Source organism: Brachyistius frenatus, unplaced genomic scaffold (genome assembly GCF_029030835.1).
Source record: "Brachyistius frenatus isolate BFR_SWC_R1_liver_20210118 unplaced genomic scaffold, ASM2903083v1 Contig_26, whole genome shotgun sequence".
NCBI classification, from domain to species: domain Eukaryota; kingdom Metazoa; phylum Chordata; class Actinopteri; family Embiotocidae; genus Brachyistius; species Brachyistius frenatus.
Window position 1 is genome coordinate 1,015,006 of NW_027210625.1, and position 24,384 is coordinate 1,039,389.

The 24,384-nt window shown below is 42.2% G+C and overlaps 1 long non-coding RNA gene across 1 annotated transcript in view; it reads left to right on the forward strand.

Moving 5' to 3' along the window:
- Nucleotides 1-17,820, forward strand: part of LOC138620726 (uncharacterized) — a 43,356-nt gene extending 25,536 nt beyond the window's left edge. Inside the window, exon 3 of the long non-coding RNA XR_011310889.1 lies at nt 17,684-17,820. This is a non-coding gene — a long non-coding RNA (uncharacterized lncRNA). The remainder of the gene's footprint in view (nt 1-17,683) is intronic.
- The last annotated feature ends 6,564 nt before the right edge of the window (nt 17,821-24,384 follow it).

Consider the following 24,384-nt stretch of genomic DNA (forward strand, 5'->3'; position numbering starts at 1 on the left):
AATTTAAATGTGAACTTTGGCAACTTCCATCCAGTCATCTTTAGGCCACCCAGAGCGAGATCAACGCTAGATTGTTATGTCATTCAAAGCCGATCTCTTCATTTCTGCTTCAGGCCTTCAGAAGTCGCATCAGAACAGAGCTGCGGGTGTACAATGTACAGACAGTTCTCTGGCTGCCTCAGATGTACACACAGAAACAGGAACCGTCTGTCCTCGACAAATGAACTTGATTTGTAAGGTTTGTTCTCGTGATTGTCCTCCGAGTTCACGTCACGGGACAAACTGTGCAGTGTACTGACTCACAGTAAAATGGGACGCACAGGCACAAAGACGAACATCTTCAAATGCGCTTTGTTAAGCAGGTGAAATACCCCCTCCTGGCGTCAGTCCGTGCAAGATAGATTGAATGTATTTGTATCAGTGCATGGATTTTAATGTTGCTCCCGAGAGTTTCCTGTCAAAACAAACTACGTCAAAACCAGCCTACAAATCATGTGGCTCCTTCTATTCCAATGACAGTCCGCCGCTGCAAAAAAAAGCTCGATTGTTTAGTGTTTACCAGCAGTCCAAACTGAGACAATACGACGTGTCACCAGTAATGTGGGTATGCGCTCTGATTGGAGCGTCACGGTGACAAGTCTGTCGCTGACTGCTCCAATCAACAGCCGAGCCATCCTTTTTTTTTTTTTTTTTTCAGTGCTCTGATCTCAGTAATCAAGAAAAGGAGGAATCCCAGTGCTGTCAGTTGTGATGACATTTCTTTCTGTACATGTGACAGACCCCTGGAAGTTCTACTTCTCTTTAAGTAGCTCCAAAGTACAACAGGTTCACTTTGAGGAAGAAGGAATAGCTGTAATTGCCATCATTTCCACACCAAACCCTTTCATTTTCCCCCATGTGGTCTGAGAAATTCAACTTGACACATCAAGCCCCTTTCAGACCTTCAGTTTCCATCTGCTACCCTTTACTTTGTCTCTGTCTACCCCTCTGTTATAATGTGGCCTTGTGCACAAAAAGAAGAAGGAAATTTTTTTTTTTTTTTTTTTAAATGGCCTCAACACTTCGTCGGCAAGGTTCTGCAAAAAGCAGCAGCAATTACATTTCAAGCCTTGGGGAAAGGAGAGAGGGGAAAGGAGGGGTGCTGGAAAGAGGAAGAAGTTGGAGGGGTGAGGATATCTGGGTGCGATTGGTCATGCCTTACCCTCCCAGCTGAATCTCAGAGACAGAGAGGTGAGTGCACTGGGATTGCCCATTTTCTTCCTGGATAGAAGAATAGAGTCCTCCCCGGATCTGAAGCTTTGAACACCCCTCCTCCCCCTCCCTCCTCCCCCCTCCCTTCTCTCTCTCTCTCTCTCTCACGTCACAGATAGACAAACAGACGCACACTGACACGCACACACACGATCGGCCTCGGTCACTCCACCCTGTGGGCCAAATGATGACTCAGCGCTTTAATCGTATTTGCAGGGGACTGATGCCCGGAGAGGACTTTCCTCGCCGCAGACCGGGCGAGAGCAAAGAAAGAGATATGGTGAGAGTGATAGTGACAGAGGGAGAGGAGCAGACCAAAGAAGGTCTGCAACCGGAAAAATAAGAGGCAGCCATCAGAATCAAAGGTGCAGCTATTGAACCACAACGACTGTTTCAGTGCGAGCTCATTATTGTTCTCGGCGGTGAGAAGAGACAGCCTTATTATTCTCCGGTGCAGAACAGGAACTCATAACGGGAGATTGCTCGCAGCGTTTATGGAGTAGGGATAATGCTTAGGAGCTTCTCGTCCTCACCTTTGGCACACTCTTTTCTCATAATCCAATCATTTAAGTATTCTCCAGCTTATTTGACTTGTTAGTACTTCTTATTTTGCAGAAAAAAGTGGAGGTTGAGGTTGTTGGGAGGCGCGAGGCGGTTGATGATTGGGAGGGATTTTAGAAATTTAACTTGTATTTGTGAATGTTCTTTTTCTTTCTTTATTTCTGCAGTTTGGCAGGAATTAATAGCTACGCTGTCATCGGAAAGAACTAAAGCCCTTAAGGATTCAGTGCGGTTTAATTTATCACATCATTTTTCAAATTGTAGCTGTTACACTTCTAATACTTTTCCTCTCATAAATCTGCAAGTTTCTTACATAACGTAAGTTATTTAAGTTACGATACGTACGTTTAAGTATTTGGTGTTACATACGTGACATTACTTACAGAAAAGTATTTATTTTCACCAAACTTTGATTTTCCTCACCCTTAACCACATGTTTTTGGGTGTCCACACCTCAGACACATTACTTACTCACACCTACAGGAGGCAAGCATAACACTAACATGGTATCCTCTGGTGGACTGATGGGTGAATTACACGTTTTGCGATACCATCAAATCCGCAAGTCCATCGGTTAGTTAGTTCAGCCTTTACTGGAGCAGTAAACAACAACTACCATGAATACTCCGAAGACCTGAAGCATTCCTGAATGTGCTCACGTGTTGAATGTGAAATGTAATTTGATCAGGAGTCAGTTCAGTATTTTGTATGTAAAAGAACATAGCTGGCTTTTCTTTTACATTTTTTTGTTTTGTGCTTACAGCCTAAGGCAGTGTATCCTTGCTCATGTTTTGTCTGAGAATGATTCGTTGCAAAGTTTGAATAGCTAAACAAATTTTCAGTTCACTGCTTCAGCAATCTAAAACAACTCCGAAGGGTCGACTTCTGAAGAATGACTTTGGACTGGGTCTGTATCTGCATCTCCGTATGATAGGCTGCTAAACCCGAGGTCGCTTTTAATCTTTTTTTTTTTTTTTTTTAGATAATGGGAACCCAAAGCACACGCTGCTCCAGCACAAGCTATTGACTAAGTATTTGCCATGCAAGGAAAATGAATGTGGAGAGTTTATCTCTATTTTTCTGCTTCCACACACTTGTGCATCTGAATTGGTGCGGGCCACTGCCATTAATACTGCGAGCATCACTCGGAGTGTTCAGACAAGTTAGAAAGCAGTCTCTGGAAGGTTCCTCTATCAGTGCCATGGCTGCTATCATGAATGCTTTATGCCCGGTGGCTGCGTGCACATATGCAATGTGTTCTACAGGACCCCACATAAAATCCCCTGATTTTTAAGGAGTAGGTTTTTTTCTTTTTCTTCGTTTTTTTTTTAATCGTCTCTTTATTTATTGGTTTACTTTGCAGGAGTTTGCGCACCACAGTGGCAGCTCTGTTTATGGAACAAGGGAGAGCATTAAACCTTCTGAATTCACTTGGAAAAAAAATAATCAAGCGAGCTGTGCAATAAAAACAACAAAGGCTAGCGTAATGAGCACAAGGCTTTCACAGCACCATTATCAGCCAATGCGGAGAGATGAGGGCCCTCGCACAATTACAAGTCCCACACTTATCTTGTCGAAGCAGATTCTGCAGGGGAAAGAGAAGCGTGCGTGTGTGTGTGTGTGTGTGTGTGTGTGTGTGTGTGTGTGTGTGTGTGTGTGTGTGCATGTGTGTGGGAGATGTAGTGCAAAGCCAGGCCTTTAAAAAAGAAAAAAATAACTCTCAATAAACTAACAATCTCTGATGGTCCAATATTCTATAGAAATCCACAAACTAAGCAGGACACCACAACATTTCTTCTTTTTTTTTTTTTTTTTTCTGATCTTATGTGATATGGGCCAGCCATTATCTCAGACCGAGGAGCGATGTATAGCAGGCCTTGTTAACCACTGCAAAGTGCTGAAATGTCATGTAACTATGATGGATTGGGTCATATGGCATTTATTATAGTTGCAGCATCTGTGTTAAAGGGTAAACCCTCACTGAATCACGCAGAAAACTGCTGCTGGCTGTAATTGTGGGACATATGTCTGCGGGATATGACGTGCCATTATGTCTTGTTTTGTTTTTTCCCCACAAACTGCTGCTTATTAAAGCAACCTCGAGGTATTATTAAATGCACCTCGTGATTTTTTTTTTTTTTAACAAACATATTTACATTTCTCAGCAACAACCAGGCTGTGTATCTTTGATAATCCTCTTAAACATAGGGCTTCCTTTCTCACAAAAAAATATGGAGACTCAATTTTTGGAAGACAAAATCACATTACAAAAGAAGAGAGAGCCCACTCTAAAAAAATATATATATATGTTGCTACATAGCACTAAAACAAATCAAAACTTCAAAACATCCGCATAAGTATTTTGTTCAAGCAACTCACTGAGGCACAGTTACGTGTTAAAGTTAAGCGACCTCTTGTGGTCGTAAAAAAGTTTTTGTACAATTTGCAGTCTCGGATGCCTCGTCCTCAAATGACCTTTCACCTTACATGAAATGACCATGGCTTCTTAACACTGTATTACCTGATAGTGACACGTAATGTGTTCAAATTACATACCAGGTAACTATGGAAACAAAGTTGATGGAAAGTCAAATAGGATCTTTTGCCGTGGTGGCAACACGAATGTAAGATGGGGAAGTGACACAGTTCAAATGATGTCTCTAGAATTAATTTGTTTTCCTTGTTAGGAGGAGGAGGGTTTGGTGGATAGTTCGGTACAACTTAATAATTAATTTTTTTGTGTTTTTAGTTGGAATTCAGATTGAAGAAATGATGCTGGAAAGTTCCGCTGTCGTAATGAAACAGATTCAGCTGGATGTGATTTATACTTTCAATCATATTTCAGTCATTCGGAAAGAAAGCTGTTTTTTTGTGTACAGTGCAGTTCCACGTTGCTTTCTAAAGTCAGTACGTGTCCATAACCATGAAATATTCTGAGGGTATTCCTTTCAAACAAACTGTACAGTCAATGCCGACTTGACTGGTAGACACTTTAAACCAGAAAGGAGAGAATCACCTCGTGGAATGAGTTTGTTCGGTGGGGGGGGGGGGGCTGCGGTGGGCAGAAGAGTAGTGATTCATGATGAACAATGGTCAGGTTCATTTGTTGGACTTGTGATGTTAGAAGTTCATCTGACTCAGTTACTTTGTATCTCTGCTTGCCCTTATCTTTTCATCTCGCTTGTTACTCTCTGCTGAGCAGTACAGTAGCAAATTAGGCAGAAATACTGGAGTCCTCGCTTAAATTTGAATGGAAATATGAGAAGTAAATAAAAAACTATTAATCAGCGGGAAATGGTCTTCTTAACCAACCTATTGTTTAACCGCTCATGCGCCTTGTTAAATATGAAAAATGGTCCAGTATAAGATGTGAACCTGTTGTGTCCATGCGCCAGCCTGAGGGATCTGCACTTCCAATCGGTCGACCGATTAAGCATTCCCCAACAATCCTAGTAAGGAAGACGGATACAGTGAAGTGTGTGGCGGGTTACTTCTGCATTACAAGGTCACTGCCCACTTTACATGTCTGTGCGGGGTGAAATGCATTGTGTGTGTTTGTGGGGGTAGTTGTTGCTCAGTGTTTTGTGAAGTTCACTTGGGTATATATGTGTGACTCCTCTTCAGCCTTCTCGTAGCTTCGGGCAAAGTCTGCTCCAGTGCCGAAATGCTGCAGTGTCATTTGCTCAACAGCAAGGGACTAAACAATGTTTGGTTTGGGAGGGCTAGATTGCTGGTGTTGCTCGAAGCCTTCCTCCCACACTGCGTCTGTAAATCTTCTATACAGGTGGGAATTAGCAACAGTGAAGTAGTGGGCCACTTGTGCATCTTTGGTAAGGCAGTGGAATCAGAAGCCAAGTAATACCCACACAAGGCTGTAGAGCAACAAATGAAAGATGTACCTGTCTGTTATGTGGTGACTTGTTCGCTCTTCTTAGTTTCATGTGTAAACGATGTTCCTCATTTTTCGAGGCAACATGTCGACTTTATCACCCACAAGTTCATCATCAAGCCTAAAGGTTGGTACCGTCAGCTGTAGACTATCGTCCTCCAGAAAACGAGTCCAAAAACCTTTTGTGCAAGAAGCTTGGCATGAACCAGTTATCTTTTAAAATCAAGGGACCCTGTCTTGTCTTCCACTAAAGTTACTAGTTAATGTAAGTTTTTCTTCATTGTATAAGGATTGGACGCCGTTCGGCGCAGAAGACCGCTGTTCGCTTCAGTTTCCAACCACGAGTTGGGACAGTTTTTTTTACATTTGCCATTGTGCCAAAGATTACATAACTTTTGGGAAGTAGTCAAAATGTTGTCTTTCCTTAACCTTAGCTGAGTGTTTTTTGTGCCTAAACTTAAGCAGGGGCACTAATGGGTCCTATTTACGGCTAAAAACAACCAGCTTACATTGGACGTATGGGTTGGAGGACTTGTGGTTGAGGTGTTGCTTCCGGTCGCCAATTTTCCACTCTGCGAAAGTGAAAGATTATTGTCTGCATATCACACTTTACCTCGTCACAAATCCCCCGCAGGCTGCGTCATTGGCTTATCACTTTAGTGTCAAGCGTTCAGCTACTCTAGGCACAAGAGCACCGGCCATATAGTGACACTGCTTCACGAACAGAAAAATCTGACCAGTGGCAAAGAATGAGAAGAAAGAGAATGATGCAGCACTAAGCGGGAAAAGCCAGCACTTAAAGAGACAGATGACTGACCCTCCAAAGCCAACCAATCCCTTCTCAGCAGTGACCTCTTACAACAGCTGATTTAGTAATTGACATCCCCCCCCCCCCTCTCTCATGTTGATCCTGGCTTCTGGCTAGTGGTTCACTCAGCAGTATTCACACCATCCAATTCCTAAAAGATGTAGTTAATCAGAGGCTCTCTGTGAGAGGCTTCAGCTCTCAAATGGGGCTGCTCATCAAATCTCTAGCATTACAATTTGTTGATATAGCTTCTTTTTTTTTGTTCAGTCTCTTGCCATATTTTTTTCTTGAATCTCTCTATGTTCTTAGAGATGTGTAGTGTCCTCAATGGCCAGTTGCCTGGTCTTATTCTTTTGTAATAATGATAATAGAAAAAAACATGATTTATGATGAAGTTTTGCTTTATGCCAAAAGAAAGAAAAAAACAGTTTCAGAGCTCCACACTTTTCTTGGCTGTAAACTTTTGAGAGTTTCTCACATGCACACAGTCAACTAATTGGAATGGATTGACAGATTCTTCTCTGCAACACCACAATCAAAAGATCCTTTAAATGAGAAGCAGTTCAAAAGAAGACAATATTGCGGCGCAGTCGATCGCTGATCATCACGGAATAACTGCAGGCTGCCATTAGAAGGCACAGTGCAGCCTTATGATTTATAGTCATACTTTTCTGTTTGTCCCTTCAAGCAATCTCCATATATCAACATATATTGAACCCTCCCATAAGAGAAAGATAAATGAATATCATAAAAATATATATTTTTTTGTTTTTACGTCTTCATTGATAAAGCCTGAGACTCGATGCCACGCATGGTGTTTTTACTGTCACAGAAATGTTGGGGAGGACATCGGCGCTCCTCGACTGGCGCTTGCACATTGGCACTTTTAATGCCACTGCCAGAGAGGAAATATGGTTGATGACCTAACACATGGGCTTACTGCTGATGGTCACAATGAGAAGGCTCAGTGTCAAAGCCATTATACAAGGCTCTGAAAAAAAAAAAAAAAAAAAAAAACCCGCACACAAATCAACCTCTGCCAGCATGCTGAGGTTCTCCACAGAGAGCCATCGGGGAGATTTCCCTTTTCATCAGCTTTTCTCTTCTTCCAACAAGAACCAGTTAAAAGATCAGGATTTGATATGCTGTCACTCATCTCCTGCCTGATTTGGTTGACAGGCGGGGTTCATGAGCTGCTGCGGAGTTGATGCGAACCAAGCAGGGGAGGAAATTTCAAAGCTTCATGAGATTCCCCCACTGAGCAGAAAGGCAATCATTAGGAATTAGAAAAGGGAGGAGGACGAGGGAAAATAGTTTAGGGGAAAAGGGAATAAATTTAATGGCAAGTCAATAGGTATTGATTTTGAGGATGTAAATTTCTAAACTGCAGAGGAGTGCCTGTTCGGTCACGGGCTATCAGGATCCAAAATGGGGCTAAAACAGATGAGGGGATATTATCTACTACTCACTGTGTCTAGTACTCTTCACCATTCTGCCCCGCTACCTCTCCGGTCACCGACAGTTCTCGTTCACTTCTCCGTCTCATTCTCTTTCTCTGTCATTCTCTCCCTCCTCTCTCCATCCCCTTTGTATTACTGCCAAGCAGTCAAATGGATGTTGGCATATTTTAGAGCGCTGTTGTCCAACCCTCTCTCATGCACAGGCCAAGTCCGTGGCTCAGCAGAGTGCAACTTGGCAGCCGACGAGACAAGCACACTAAAGCAATTAGCGCAGCCACCAACAGTCGCTTGGAGAACTGAACGTTCGTTCTGTTCACGAGTCAAACAGAGAGTGTTATTTATATCCAAAGGTCAGCACCCTCTCTGTCAGAGGATTTCAGATTTGTTAATGTGGGACGTTTACACTGCGGGCTCGAGGAAAAAAAAAAGCAAAACAAAAGAAGTCGAAACAGAGTGATGCTAAAAGAGCAGGGCTGTGACAAAACCACCTCCACCGCACATGCACACGAGTATAGCAGAGGGTGAAGCTGGGCGGAGCAAAGAGATCAGGATTTTAACAACCTCCATCACACACACACACACACACACGCGCGCACACACTTGCAGACATGCAGCACACGGCAACCCGAGCAAAGAGGTCAGTCAGAGTGGCGCACTGTAAAAGGCGGCGGAGTATGACAACCTCAGAGGGGCTGACCGCCCTTGCTGTCAGAAAAGATGACCCTCATCTCACAGTCTTTGTTCGGAACAAGAGAGGAAGCAAAGCGGACAAAAATGACAGCGGAGCCTAAGAATAGTAGGCGCTTCCGGGATACCTGAGAGTTTCTGGGCTGATGTGACGTGCTCGGCATGAATGTGCCGGTTCTGTGTGGATTCCTGCGCAGGTTCGCAGTGCAGCTGTTGATGAGTAGTTGGGTTGTCAGTGTGAGGTGGTGGGAGTGGTGTGAAAATTAGCAGCTCAAGTGTCAAACTTGGGTGATTTAATCTTCATGATAATGACGAGGTTTCCCATAGTGATGCAAATTTGCAACTGTTTCATGACATTTTATGTGTTTCATAGTTTCATCAGTAAAGAAACGTATACAATCGACTTGATTAAGAGCATGAGATGGGAAGGGAACACCAATTACGTTTAGTCTAAACCAGAGGTTTCACAACTTTTCAGACGAAAGTACCACTATCAAATTTCCCAAAGTACCACTTCCAAGTGCAGATGGCAACAATTTTTCCTTTTTTTAATAGAATAAAAATTCCCTGATTTGACCCTGAAAAAGCCTTAAAATAACAACAGCATAAGGCAGCTGTTTCAAAATTACCGAATACATTTACATGTACTATCGCCGAGACTCCTCTTCAGCTTTGAAGTGTTCGTCTGACTTGTTAGGATCAGCGTTGGCACTTTCCCCTTGACTGTTTTTTGGAACTTGTAGCCGTTTTAAAATTGCATCCCTTCACTTAGATAAAAATCAATACCTGAAGAGGTTGAATCAAATGTCAGAGTTATGCCTTGTTGGACATGATATTCCGTCACCCTACGTGGCTTATCACCAGCAAGTTTGAATGATTCATCACTGTTTCTTTTACTTTATTGCAACGTCATGTGCACATTTAATCGCTGTTGTCTGTAATAAAAAAGAACATTTTATTCAATTTTATGGACTTAAACCAGTTTGAGTGTAATTGTTAGGCCTTTCAGCACAGCTCCCTGTACCACCAGTGGTGCACCTACCACTAGCTCTTGCATATAAAAGCTCCAGTTGGTCGATCATCTCTTTTTGACGATCAATTTGGTTTATTTCTAGTCTCATTGATTATTGCTTCATTAGGTCGACCACCTGCAGGAGTCCAGCAGTGAATTTAATTTTGGACATTTGAAAGCTTCCTTGACCCAAGACGTTTATTTACTAAACCATTTCAGAGGTTTAACGGCGGTGTTCAAATAATGTTATGAGATTTTAAGTCTCCACCTGGAGCATCAGTTGCTAATACAAGTTGTGATTTATGATGACCACTCTCTTTTAGCGAGCCGAGGGCCCGGGGCCTGAGATGTCAGTCAATACCTGCAATATTGCCTCATTTGCAGCACCTGTCAAAGTGACTTACGCCCCGTGCACCCGCAAACCCGCAAACACACACGTACGCATACACAAACACACCTCCCCCACTGTCAAAGTAAATTGGGTGCATGTTCTCTAAACCCTATTTATGAGTCTCCCATTGTTTTTCTTGATGTAGTGTCTGACTCGGGGAAGAAAGGGCAAAACTCATCCAACCATCAGCCGGGGAGCTGAAAAAATAAAAAGTATATGTATTTGAAAGGGAGAGAGAGGCAGAGATGGACAGACAGGACAAAGAAGACAGAAAGGTTGAAACAGCCTGGCAGACATAAGAAAGAGATAGATGGATGGAGAGACCGAAAGAGGAGGAGGTGAGACAAACACAAAGACAGTTGGAGGGATAGACTGTATGCCATGAACTCAGCTGACAACCCACCCCCCCCCACCCCTCCATCCTCAGCTTCCTGTCACTCACAGCTGATGACAGCCCCCATCCTGTCTCTGCCTCCGTCACCTCAATCACACAAGGGCCTGATACTGTCATCACATTCTGAGCACCATATCAAACTAGTACATTGCCGTGTGTGTGTATTTGTGTGTACCTGATTGGGTATGTGACCCCTCGCTGGGGAAAGAATGTGAGTGTGTGCAAATGCCTTGATTGTGTGTCTACAGTTTGATGAGCGAGCCTTCTTGAGAAAAGTCTGTCTGACTGTCGGTCTATCTGACAAGCTTCCATTCGGAGGAAAGCCTATGGATTAGGCCGAGCCAACAAATACACCCGTCGTAAATCTCAGTTGCTTACACCCGGACAGCAAATGCTTCGATCTCAGGGCCGCATTGAATACAAATCAAAGTCTGTGATGTTGGTATTTGGACCCTTTGCTAACACTCTCAGCACTCCGGTTGATGTAAAACCCAGGAAACATGGATTATATGATTGGTACTAAAAGATTTGAGTTTGTTTCTAAAGTTTAAAAGTCAAACATCAGCCAGTATTATCCACGTACTTAATATCCCATGTTTGGAATGGTTGTAGACATTTTTTAATCTGATTTCAGCTCTATAAAACTGCACTCGCATTCCTTGAAATGTTACATTAACCAGTGAAACCAGACCAACTGTGTGCTACCGGCGCCTTTAAATGCTACCGACACAAGTGACTGGTACACTGAAAAAGAAGCCAAAGCATTGCAGTCGCCCCCTGGTGGCTGGTTGCAGTATAGGTTGTAAACAAACCCCGCTCTATGTTAGCAGATGGGAAATCGGGCAAATACAAAAATCTAAATAGACCTAAAATAATGTTGCTATAAAAAGGAGGTGTGACTTTGTGATTGACAGCTGCTCTGAGAGATGTAGTTGCGGAGGCATGGTTGTATAGACAAGACCTCGAGACTTCACCCTTAACCACTGCCGAGCAGAAATCGCCACCGAAAACGCGTCATTGTGGTTACACGGTGAAAAAGCAGCCTCTATGAAATTATATGAGTAAATTTATGGCCACAGCTGATATATACTTTGTGTAAATGTTTTTTTTAGTTCACTACATCCCTGCAGCCATCTGAGGGAGGCAGGACACATATACTTTTACATCGGTAGCTTATGAATGCATAACGGTAGAAATAAAATTGAAATAGCTTGGAATGATGCAGTCATATTAATGCCTTCATCAAACATTTTTCATTATTAATTTATGTCTTCATTGTGCAAGTAAAAAAAAGAAAGAAAAGAAAGCCTGACCGTCAGCCTCTGGCTGCAGACTTGAGGTGCTGCTTCTCCAGGAATTACAAATTCTGTTGGGCTGTTGTTATCATGCATCATGTGATTGACACAACTATTTCAGAAAAATTAGAGCTGTGATGTGGCTGGCTACAAGGGAATTCATGAACTACCACCCCCTCCAATTCACATTCCATTCCTGTCAGCTTTTTTTAACGCTTATTGCTGCTGCATGTACATGAACGGAAATAGCAGGTGTGCTCGGAGACACCTACACATTCACCCGAGACCTGCCGCTTTCCACTTACAGCATCCCTGGGCTTGCACAGTTAAAATAGCACGTAGTGTCATCTTTTACATATCTTCTGGCTTAGAGGTCAAACTCAATGACTGCATCCCTGCTGTGTGACACTGACATGATGGTGCTTCAGTCATTTCATCATATGTCAACCTTCTGACAAGCATATGGTACAGGCAACATGATGCCGAAAGCCCGATTGACTGCAGAAGATGATATTCTGTCACGCACCCCAATTGTTCCTTCAACAGAGTCTTCGGCCAAACCAACACTGTCACTCAAAAGCAGCAGCCCAGAATAAGAACACGATTGCTCAGCAGGTGAGGCACAAGTAAACACCAAGTCTTGACTTCTTGATCTGCGAAAGGTTTTGCTGTTCAGTGCACTAAAGGCTCGTCGGCTGGAACTGCACCACTTTCCCAGACGAAGTGACCGTGCATGTGGTGATCCTTGTCAGTTTTGTCGAGTTAAGGAGTTCGAGTTTGGACACAAACAGCCAATGCAGAACCATAGCGGGTTGGCGAGATGCAAAAGCTTTTACCACATTAGATTCAAGTGGACAAGGACGAGCTTTACCTCTGGCTACTTCCAAATGTATGTGTTTGGACTCCGGTTAGATGCCAATCCATCAAAAAAAAAAAAGACCCCTTTTCTTCCGTCACAACCAAAATAGTTGGGTAGCTGTTTTTAACATCATTCTGCCTGCTCTTGGTCTCCCCAGCTGTTATCACTGCTGTTCTCTTGGCCTCTGCTTCGCTTGCTCCCTCTGAACCTTCACGAAGCAAATGCTCTTGCCCTGTTCAAATCTATGCACATATTCAGAGAAATGTCCTTTCCTGCCTGTGCAGGTGTCCCATTTTTAAAAAAAAATATAAGTTATGGATTTATTCATTAACTTTCATTATGTCCACTCAGAGGACACGAGAGGAGACAAGCAAGTGTGTGTGTGTGTCTATGTGCCTGCATATGGACAATGATGTGGAGGATTATGGCTAACCTTTAGTTTTGGCCATTTTAAGATGATTAATTTGCCACTGTGTTTTTTTTAGCTGCAGGGCAGATGCAAGCAGAGAAAACTTATAATTGCCTCAGAACAGCATACCCTTCTCAATGTCAAGCCCATGATAGAGGACCCCGATTCAATGATGCCTAATCTAGCAGGGATTTAATCAGAAAGCTGATACAGTTGAAAAAGCAGTGGGAGGTCATTATATTTCAGAATAAGTGCTGCTTGTTTTTTGTGTGTTTTTTTTTTGCTCCACATAAAAAAGTTATACTGTCAGCCATGCTGAAGCTGGACGTATCACATTATTTTGTGACATCACAAATTTACAGAAGTCCAAAGGACACAGTTGCTGAAGATGGGTTGTGTGTATTTCTCCACGTACTGAGCACTATTACACTCTCATATTATTGATGTAGCCTGTAGACCTGCTTTATAATAATAAAGTGTATAAAAAAAAATATATAAAAATGAAAATCTCAATATATACAACATGGGACCTTTACCATGTTTGGCTTCAAATGGAAACGCTGATAATTTGGATTTACAGACACCGCCCTGGATTTTTTTGTGGCCTAGATTATGTTTAACAGAGTTGTGTACTATTTCAAACTCTCTTAGTAAAACATTTTTTTGTTCGTGTTGTTAACTTCTTTCCGTACCCGCTGCTTCATTTCACAGAATGTTTTTTTTTTTTATTCTGTCTATAAAAGTTATTCCAAGTGAGTTCGTATTGTGCTTGTATAAAGTTTGAGGAGTTTGGAGAAACTTATTAAAAGAAAAGAATTTCCACAATTGATACATCAGATGCATTTATATTCTGATCCAAAAATCCTTTCAATTCCCAACATGTAACTCGCTCAGGTTCTTTATTAGAATCCTGTACTCAGAAAATGATCTTTGAAACCAGTTTGTTAATGGTTAAAAAAAAAAAAATGGGTAGTCTCCCAAGGTAACCTTGACATCATCACAGGTTATTTTCTCACACTTGGCAAAGCTCCAGGAGAGCTACTACTCCACAGGCCGAGTAGTACTTCCCCTAAGAAGTAAACCAACTTTGAAATGTAAAACTCCACTGAAAAGTCCCCAGTGGTAAAATATGTTTCCACATATTTTCAGACTGTTTCACAGGTTTCAGTATTTTGTGGTCAAAGGGGACAGCATTTATAGAAGTGCATTAGCATTGTGTTAGGTTGGCTGCCTTTGTGCAGTCAGAAGCGGTAAGAGCACCAGTCTACTGTGTGTCCTCCTGTTACTTGTGGACTGCTTGGTTTAACCACATTAATTGTCAGTGCATTCTTGTTAAGAGGAAAACATTTTAATGCCCGATATCTTAAGTCCTATTAATATAATACATGTTTCGATCTGCTTCAGCTGGTGTGACACCTCCACAGCAGTAGCAATTAAAAACAGCAGCAAATATAAATAATAGCAGCACAGCACACATTGCATCCATCCTCGCCCATGCTATTTTATCCTCGTCTTGTTGCACTCCTCTTGTGCAATCCTTGTCCTCATTTGCATTTTAATTCCTGTGCTTGTGCGGCACGGCATGGCTAATCCTGCGCTAACCTAAATGAGGCCTGTGTTCTCAGCTAAAGAGTGTGTGTTCCTGTCTCGGCCTCGCCGCCTCACTCTGAAAACCCTTCTCTTTTTTTTTTTTTTTTTTTTTCACGTTCCCGTCAGAGACTCACACAAATTTGTCTGCATCCGTGAATACCCTCGCTCGTGCAATCACACAAGGCTCACGCGCGCGCACTCACACACACACACACACACACACACACACACACACACACACACACGCGCGCGCACGCACTGACAGCCACAGTAAGCACAGAGACAGATACACATTTATCTAGCAGGCTGGAAATCTTTAGTTCTCTCTTAAACACATCACATAACCTCATTCCCCCTCCCTCCGCCCCCCCACCCCCACCCCTCCCATAGCATCATATCTTGGTGAGGAAAACAAGATAGCCAATTAAATCAATCCTCGCACCTTGTGTATATGCTATGCAAATGCTCCTCCAGCTGAGGGAAGGAAAGGGGTGACAAATTCTGGCTCTCGGCTCTCTCTCTCTCTCTCTCTCGCTCTCTCGCCTTCCTCTACCTACAGTAAAAAAAAAAAGAAAAAAGGTGCTTAGATGGAAAGAGGATTACAGCTTTCCTACCCACCTGAGACGCCTGTTGGGGGCTTTATTGTGTTTGTGCGTGAAAAGCCCTTTTACTAAAGTGCTGACGAGCTGTGGCGAAATGCCTAGACAGAGTGAGAGAGAGAGAGAGATGCAAATTGTGCTGTTGGTGAGTGCATCCTGATTGTATTTAGATAATGCTTAACACAGCAGCTGTTCATTTAGGCGTGCGTGCGCGCGCGCGTCGATGCACGGAGGCAGGAGTTCGGCGTATGTGTGCACCGATGTGTAAATGCATCTTTGGTTTGTATTTGTTCATATACGGGCAGTGCGTTTGTCAACCAACTCCTGCTGCCTTAAACGCTCTATGCTACCATTTTCTGTCCCCGGGCCCCGAATTGTGCATTTTTAGCAACGCCTCCATTCATATTTACTCATCTTTTAAGAGCATCTTACATGTGTCTCACTGACTAATGACGATTTTACTTATTTGTTTGAGTTATAAATTTGGACTCTGCGGGCCTGGCTCCCTTTGCACTATTTTGGATCCCACACGAGATACATGAGAGCCATGGATGTCACATGAACTGGGTGTATCTGGGTGTGAAAAGTGAAATCAATGCAGGCATTCAGGGGTGCAGGCAGGGTGCCGGTATAGGTGGGCGGGGCAGAGTGTCCTGGTCGTCTCAGTTTCCCCCAGCTTTTCCAAATACGGTCTGCCTTTAAAAAAAAAAAACAAGGCGGCGACAACCAAAATGACTCCAAACTTTAAAACGGCAGTTCAAAAACTACTGGGTGACGTCCTTCATGCTAGAGAGGTTGATGTTTCAAGTTCAACACGTAATCACTAACTTGGAGACAACATCTATTTTGTTGTGTGGTTGTTCAACTCTGTAACTAAAAGTTTACTTGACACAAATGGGTTTGGAAATGTGGACTGTTTCAAGGTTTTTTTTGGCCATTCTTGCCAAACAAGCCGTGGGGGTCTGGTAGGTATTTCTGATGGAATCCCGATGAGCTGGCTGACTCACCGGGCATAAAATCAGGTGTTTTCAAAGCTTTTTTTTTCTCTTTCTTTTCTGTTTGCTGTTTGGTCAAGGTTGTCGCCTGCTGTGCTGGCTGCTGGGCCAATCATTTGCCTTCAAACACCTGCACCGGTGTGTGTCCAAGTGATGGAAAGAAGATGAGAGTTATTTTCAAAAACACATTGTGCATTTGGCTGCTGTTTGCCTCTGCACAGACATTTCCATGATGCTTAATTTATTATTTTGAGAGATTTTACTTGGCCCGTGCTTTTTTTTTTTAATGTATTTTATTAATCACAGATTTGGGTCTCTCCAATACATAAATAAATCAGGATGATTTTTTCTGGTAACCACTCACCCTAAAGTTGTACTGACTATGGCTTGCTGACTTTAACATAAAGGGATACTAAGCGGATTTGCAGTCTCAAGACGTAGCACACATTCTGAGAAAGAAAAAAAAAACAAACATGTAAAATGTCTTCTGTGACCCTAGAGGAGCTTTGACATGTCTAAGAGAGTCCATGCAGGGTGCAACATTTTCACAGAAATCTTGTGTTACACGCTGCGGCACAGAGTTTGACAGATGTAGGCTTTTAGCAGACAAGAAGACTCTATCAAAGATGCTATTGAGTTCCATTATGGGAGTGTAGGGTAGAGAGTTTTTGAAGCTTGAGCCATATCAGAAAAAAGTCAGGATATCTCAACCTCTATTGCATCAATTTTGACTGTTCTTTTTTTATGATCTTTATCTTCTAAGTCCCCCTATTTTATGAAAGTGCACTAAAGAAGATGAACAGAAGTGAGCCTAGTGTTGAAATGTTTGGTTTAAGGAAATTAACTGTGCAGGATACAAAATAGCTTACAAAAAAATCAATCTCGAGAGTCTTCAAACTTTTGGTACTAAAGCTGTGGCGTACTCGTTTACAGTGCAGGTGTCTCGACTATAATTACATCTTCAGTTTAATTACAGAGGCCCCATGGAGTCTCCTTGAACAAACAAAAGTTTTCACTTGCATTCACTGTTACTAAGCGCCTTGTGTGTGTCCTCGAGGCCTCACTAACATATGCACTTATTAACTTTCATGTTTGCAAGCTTGTGCAGCATTTTTAAAAGAGCACAAAGGAACTGCATTGTAATCAAAGCATGTAGATTGACCTACCCTAGGGTTGGACACCAAAACAAATGGAACACTGGAAGATTTGCAATAACTTTGCTTGAGTGAAAGGTGGAAAGTAAGTGGGTTTGTATGCAGGGAAGTTAAAAAAAAGTTTGCTTGCTGAGAGGAAATCCGAGCTACGCCAATGGATATACAGAGATGTTTGCGTGTCAGATGATATACGCCGCTACAGAAAAAGAAATCTACAAGTACAAACAAAGTTCTGCCCATGAAAGAGCCGTGGAAATGTTCCAGGCAAGGCAAAAAGAATCCCTACCAAATCAAATGTGACAGAGCGGCATATCTTCTCTTATTTGTAGATTTAAATTGGCCGCCTGTTGAGGAGTTTGATCTCTTGCCTTTTGTGACCACCTGGATTGAAGCTGGGTATCGCCATGGGAACTTGGACAGAAACCAGCCCAGTCAAGTGAACCAAAGCCTCTCTGGTCCAGCCTTTCTAAAGGTAAGTCAGAGTCTATTAGTCTATTAGCTGTAATTGTAGGTTCTTAGTTTTTGTGGAGGCTGGCTATAATGGCAAACACATTATAATGCAAGCTTCAAAAATAATAAGAAGAAAACTTTAAAGGATGCCACGAGTTTATTTCATAAGTTCCAATGCAACATATGTGCCTAGTTGTGTAAACAAAGAATGCAGAAAACAATAATTGAAATTTATGCAACGCTTAACTATATGGTAATTGATTAATATATTCGATCTCCATGCTGCTTCACTGCATATTTAAATAGTCTAAAAAAATGTAAACGAGTTAACCTACAAAATAGAAGTCCTTAATGTATCTCAGCTGTATTGCAAAACAAAAAAATGATTCGATTAAAATGCAACAGTGCTAATTCTTGACTGTGATTTACTGGCCGCGACAACCGACCGCCCGACTGTCGCAGGGTATTTTGTATCTTTTAGCCCCTCTACTAGTTGTCATATTGTGTGCATTGGGGATTCATGCTGTCACTAATCACATAAACATACGGGTGTTTAGGGAACCAATTCTGAAACAATAACTCATTTTTGGCCCTTTTAATTTGATGGTTTAATGCAGATCAGATAAGGAGCCGAGGTTGAAAGTAAATTTACTTAATTTTTGTCCCGCATGGAAAAATAAATTAAAAGAAAGGGAGGAGAAAAAAATAAAAAAAAGGCACACTCTTTGCTCTGCAAATTAAATTTCACGGCGTGATGTTTAATATCAAACACCTGTTGATTGCCTTGTGGTGTATTGGGCAGACGATGGGCTCGTATTTTGACTGCATTCACAACCTATTGCCAGTCATAAAGGGAAATATTGTCTGTCAACACTATTTTTCATCCAAATCTTTCTGGTTTGCGGCATCAATTGAATCAATTTGGTTTTTTTCCCACTGTTGGTCTTTTTAGCTCAGTGCTGACAGGAAAGACTAGTGCCTCATTTGCACGAACCCTTTGTAGCCCTATTTAGCTCTCCACCCACACGTGCTGCCATCAACTTACTCTCATTATCTCACTCTCTCCTTTCACATCCCGTATTTCACTTTCACACGGGCTCGGCACGGGCTCGGGTTGAGCATCGAGATGGCGGCGGCGGCGGCGAGCGACTGCGCCGCGGCCCATTTAGCATTCTGCTCAGCCGCGACTCACAGGACAGCGAGCTCTGCAGGGACATCACAGTGTTAGAGGCTTTTAACATTCTATAGACAACTCAGCACAGAGAGGGAAAGAGAGGGGGAGAAATACAGAGGTGGAGAACAATAGTTAAAGCAGATAGAAGGGGAAGAGAGGAATGGCGGCTGATACTAAGGCGAGACAAAGAGACAGAGGGATGGCGGGCACTTTTTTGTTTTGTTTGCGTTAAACACTGGAAAGCCAGGCATTGTGTCTTTGTGTCGATACTCCAGTCATCTCCCCCGTGCAATTACAGCTCGTAGTAGATTTTAGAGTGTGAGAAAATAGTAGTGGAGTGCATCGTGAATGCATGGCTGAGCATGAAGAATGTGTTTTTCATCATCATCCTGCCGGTGACATTTCTTGTTTTGAAGCTGGTTAAGTGTCTGCAAAGTCAAAAGTGCATAGCAGGGGTGTTCAGATCGGCAAGACCGTATTCAAATACTTTTTTTTTTTTTTTTTTTCCAACTAAGTCTGATCCTCTAATCTCTATTCTGTGCACTCCGCCTCCCATACAGAGGCATGGGGGGTTAGTGGGAGAACTGCTGCAGATCTGCGTTTGTAGTTGGAGATCTAAACTTTGCAATTTTGAATCATTATGAAGCTACATATTATCAATCAATAGCTTTTAGTCCTAATATGCTTTAAGAGGCGATTGGGGAATGGCGAGCTGGCTGTACTCGGGAAGTAATGTCCTTGAGTGGCTATAGATCCTTGTGTTAAGCTGAAAGTGGTATATGATGGTGACCTACACAGCGAAAAAGCAAAAGTGTACCTTCTGTTAGATCTGGAGAGCACTGGAAGCTACATTCAAAGAGAAGTCCTAAAGGAGGAAGGCTTTTGTTAAATGGATTGAAAGAGGAGTTTTGTGCCGAGTTGACGATGCAGAATCCATTGAAACTCTTAAATTCATGTAGTACAAGTAGCAATAAACTGTGCACATGTGTCATGAACTTTATGGGGGAACCTCATGTTGTAAAATTGACTCCTGCTGTACTGGATTAGACTTGAGGTGATAGAACAAAGACAAATCATGAGGGTAGAATTTCATTCTTGACCTTGATTAGTATGTGTGACAAAATCATCTCACTTCAGGCTCCACTTATGAGCTTTATTAGACCTTCTAACCGTATCTCAATGTCCTTATCTGCGAATGAAAATCCATTTATTTAAGCTGCTGCAATCTACTTTTTTTTTTTGTATCGGCAACGGATCAAAAACTGAGTCATGTTTGAGTTCAGTCCTACCACTCTTATCAGTTTTCAGTTCTTAAAAAAAAGTCTATTCTGCCTTTCTAGAGGGCAAAATAGACAGTTGGAAGCTACCAAAAACAAAGTTAAACAGGTAGTTATCATTGGGATTACATTTATATAACTTGAATGTACCAAAACAACTTTATAAGATCACAAGGTTGATGCACTGCCATTCTGACTTTATAAAGGTCAAGTGGTGTGAAGAAAAAAAAAAGATTTAGTGACCAGCTGTGTCACAAACTGTTTTCTCATGCACCATGTTCAGGACTAAAGGTTAGGGTGAGGAAACAGCATTTGCAGGAGCATGAAAAGTACAGATTTATAGAGCATTTGGACAATTAAGGGAGCTGCGTGTATGAGTTAGTGGCACCTAGTGATGAGGTTTCAGATTGCAGAGAATCTACAGTCACGACAGTCCCTTTCTAGAATCAGTGTTTGCTTTGTCCCTTCTGGGCCACTGTACATGGCAGTAGATCACAGCACACTCTGTGGAAGAGGACCCGCTTCCTATGTAGATATGAAGGGCTTCTAAGTTTCAGGTAATTATACAGCAATAAAACATAATTAAGAATAATTCACAATCATGATCTTGGATATCCCTAAATAGCACATATTGGTCCTTTAACGAATTAATTTAAAAAGGAAAAAAAACAAAAAAAAAAGGGTTTACAAGGGGGGAGGGGGGGGTGATTTAGATCTATTACCTCATTATTTCCTATTTTCCTTATTTGCTGCAAAATGCCAGCCTTAAATAGTCAAAATGTGGTTTGAAATAATACAAAAAAAAGTCCATTAAGCAGTTTTACTTTGCTCAAAATAATGGCTGAACTAAATTGGAATAATCTAAAAGTCACATTTTATTGTCATATGGGGTCAATGGGGACAATAAAACTTTAATATCGATACAAGTATTTGTTAACTTAGCACTTGCTGTCTCTTTTAAGGTGAAGAAAAATAGTTCTTAATGTTCTCTTTATTTTTTTTATGTGCCGCTCTTTGTCAGAGATCACTTGTCACTCATGTCACTCAAACCGTGTGGGTGGGACTGTGATGCCTTTAAACTTCTATTTTTCACCCTTTTGTTTATGAAAATATAAACATTCTTTGTTCAGCGAAGCCTTCATGTTTTGATTTTCATACACACAATTTAATATATAAAATGTCTTGCTTCAAGGTGATTTCTCTGACCCCATTTAGACCCACAAACATTTTAAAACTGCACATTTGCAGGATGTGACTTTTTACTTCTGCCAGAGACACAGGTGCAAACTACCAGAAATATGCATTTACTAGATTTCCTTCCTGGTCATCAGCTTCTTTCAGCAGTGGTCACCTTTATATCCTACACCCGGCATCCTGTTGGTATTTTTCTCCATGAGATGTACTCTCAGGGAGCAGCAGCGGGCAGCGACAGCCTATATCAGTTTTTGGAATCATATTAAATGTCTACGGTAGACTTATCTGCTAGCTAGAGGCTACAGTAGCCTGGCCAAAGCTATTGTATACTGGCCTTTCCCCAGTCCCAGCAGGCTGATTAGCATTTCCTCAGGGCCACAGGGTTCACAACGCCGGGCTGGTGTAATATACTAAGAACTGGATGTATATTTTCAAAGGTCAGAATTGCACCAGGAAAAATAAACATATGGAAACCTTCATCACGGTAAAGTTATTATATTTCATAAAGAACATATGGAAAAACAAATTTCCCGCAAACCTCAGCATGCTTTTCTGAAATTACTTATCGTAGAGATAGAGCTGCCCTCGACTAAAGATTCTCCTGGTCAGCTAATACTCGTTTGTTCGACTGTTGGTCGCATGCTTATGATCGCGCCTTTACTAGGCAGAGGTTCAGACCCAGTTTTAACATTGCTTAATCTGGCCTTTATTTCCCTTTCTGGGGCAGTGGACTTTGTGCACAACATTTGGATGGCTATTACACTTTAACTCGGGTGTATTTGGAGACTTTGTGGTTGATTCGAGTAGCTTAATCACTTCCTCATCGACTAACACCTTGTTTGACTATTCGGTAAATAGAGGACTCCTTTGTGTTTTTGAATTCCTAATGAGACTTGTGGTTTTGTGAGACAGTTATTTCGTGCTTTGGTTTGCTTGTGGCCATTTTCCTTCTTGGTCTAATTCTGCAGTTTTGTTTAGGATATACAATTTATGATCAGCAAAATCATCCCCAATCATAGTAACTCATTCCTTATCTTTTTATGGTCCCTATTGTTAGACAGCTCTAAGATAAATAACTATTTCCTGACTGCCAATACGATCTCCTCCTTCCTATTTATCTCCCAGACATCTCGTACCTTCCAAGAATCCTCATCTCCTCTCACCTTTTTTCTCCTTGCTTCTCCTCTCCTCTCCTCAACAAAGTCACCGTGGGTGTGATTGGGCCTAAATTTGCATGAACAAATCGCACAAGGCTGTCGCCGCTCGACACCGGCGGAGGCACTTCTTTCCAGATGATTCAGCTTCGGGTGGGTGTCTGTCTCTGTCACACTGACGCTGCGAGTGTTTGTGTGTCTTCCCCTCTGTGGGCGTCCTACTTCCGAGCCACCCGTCAGATCCGCACACACACACATTTTCACACACACCAACCCAAATGTGCCTGACGTATTAATGCTTTTGGGAATATTAGCGCGCTCGCCGCCGCGCCTGCCAAGGATTACTCCATCTGCAACAGCCCCCTTCCCACCCTAATGAGAATTCATGTTACATTTTAAACAGCCAAGACGACGCCGGCTGCCTCGCTATCATCTTTTCACTCCTTTCAGCCTCGTATTTGACTCGGAGGTGCCAAGTTCAAATTCATTTAGGCGAGAAGACTGTACATTTTTGAAATACCTACGTAACAAGAGAATGCACTTAATCCCAGTAAATATGAGCACAGTGTTGGTTGTGTAGTTAAATGGGGCAACTGCATTATTCAGACAGGCTAGAGTCAAGGTTTGCACAAATGAGAAATGGCAAATGAGCATGAAGCGCGGGCCAAAGTTCAACTCGCATGACGACTTAAAAGTACACTCGGCTTTCCAAAAGACATCCAAGCGAGGTTCTGTTTATGAATATTAGCGTGGGAGCAGTATGCATGCTGCATGTGTCTCTTGTAATGAACTGTAAATACTCTTGAAATCCCAAAGACGTTGTGTGTATTAATAAGCCCGCGAGACGAGGCTCAGTGTGTGTGTTTGCGCGTGTCAACATAGGTGTGTGTCAGCTGAGCGCCTTTTTCAGAAAACAAAAGACACATGGAGGCAAATCTTCACTGTGCGCTGCTCTCTCCTCACTCTGTTTGATTGTGCACAACCAGCAGGATGCCGGTGTGCCTGGGATAAAAGGGAGGAGAGCAAATGGAAATGGTGTGAAAGTAAACATGCCATTCCTTCCTTGTCTTTCTTTTTTTTCCAGAATTAATGCCGGCAAATTTAGTTTCTTAGCACGTCTTGGTTGTGTATACCTGCATGTAATACACTTTGGCTCTCAGCATCTCAGTCTAGTCAAACAGCTATGTACATGAGGTTGGTGACATTTTTTTTAAATTGCTCTACAGAATATACACTATCTTGAACAGCAAGATAATTTCTTCCCTGGTTACAGTGAAGACGATTGAGGTTGGAAATCGTGACTGCACATGTCTCCCCTGAAAGGAGTCACCATTGGTTAGCCAATACATCCTGTATTAATTTCAAATTAAAAGCCATTTATGTAGAGACGTGTTGTTTGGGCTCATCCCACCTGAGCACCATGCTCTGAGCAAAGAGTCCCCGTTTGGAATCCCAGCCGGGTGGATCATTTACTTCAAGCCAAAAACGGCCAAAATATAGCTTTCCTCATTCTGCACACCCTTCAGCCCCAGCATATAAGAACAAGTCACTGTTTATTTGTCTGTTTAGCCTGCCTGGATTCTCTATCTGTGTTTAGACCATCTGCCTGTTTGTAATCTGCCTACCTGCCTCGATCTTGTAGTTTGTATAGCTCTTTAAGTCACCAGCGTCGTCATTCTTTTGTCTCCAGTAGCATATTTCTAGACTCAACCGAAGTGATCTAATTTTGGACATCGTTCATTTGAGCTTTTACTTATTGACCTTCATTAAAATAGCTAATA